Raw genomic sequence first — 1,020 nt, forward strand, 5'->3', positions numbered from 1 at the left:
TACACACTACGTAACGTACGTACGTACGTCCGTAGTCCGACGTACGAGACTAAGTCTAGTGTAAGTCGTAGTCCGTTNNTCCGTACACGTACGTACGTACGTACGTACGTACGTACGTACTACGTACGTACGTACGTACGTACGTACGTAACGTACGACGTAACACGTACTACGTACGTACGTAACGTACTAACGTACGTACGTACGTAACGTACGTACGTACGACGTACGTCGTACGTACGTACGTACGTACGTACGTACGTACGTACGTACTACTACTACTAACTACGTACTACTACTACTACTACTACTACTACTACTACTACGTACTACGTACGTACTACTACTACGTACTACTTACTACTACGTACGTACTACGTACGTACGTACGTATACGTACTACTACGTACGTACGTACGTACGTACGTACGTACGTACGTAACGTACGTAACGTACGTACGTAACGTAACGTACGTAACGTACGTACGTACCGTAACGTACGGTACGTACGGTAACGGTACGGTACGTACGTACGTACGTACGTACGTACGTACGTACGTACGTACGTACGTACCGTACGTACGTACGTACGTACGTACGTACGTACGTACGTACGTACGTACGTACGTACGTACGTACGTACTACGTACTACTAACTAACTAACGTACGTAAACTTACGTAACTTAACGTTAACGTAACGTAAGTACGTTAGTAGTTACGTTAGTACGTAGTTACGTAGGTACGTAGTAGTAGTACGTAGTAGAGTAGTACGAGAGAAGAGAGAGAGNNGGGGGGGGGGTTGCATATGGCTTCAAATTATTATTTTCCACCAACTAAAATGACCTATAGGTTAGGAGCTCGAACCGTGAAATCAGCCACTGATGCTTGCATCAGGGTAGAGCGGTGAAATCAGCCACTGATACTTGCATCAGGGTAGAGCGGCTACATCACACCCTTTAAGATCCGGATCTTTTCCGGACCTCGCGTGAAAATGCTTTGTGTATAGGGCTGTTTCCCCC

General features: G+C 46.1%; 1 protein-coding gene across 1 annotated transcript in view; it reads right to left on the reverse strand.

Annotated features, from left to right (window-relative positions):
* Positions 1-1,020, reverse strand: part of LOC109210615 (CBL-interacting serine/threonine-protein kinase 1-like) — a 5,902-nt gene that overhangs the window by 4,005 nt on the left and 877 nt on the right. The window lies entirely within an intron of this gene.

Source organism: Nicotiana attenuata, unplaced genomic scaffold, assembly GCF_001879085.1.
Source record: "Nicotiana attenuata strain UT unplaced genomic scaffold, NIATTr2, whole genome shotgun sequence".
Classification (NCBI taxonomy): Eukaryota; Viridiplantae; Streptophyta; class Magnoliopsida; order Solanales; family Solanaceae; genus Nicotiana; species Nicotiana attenuata.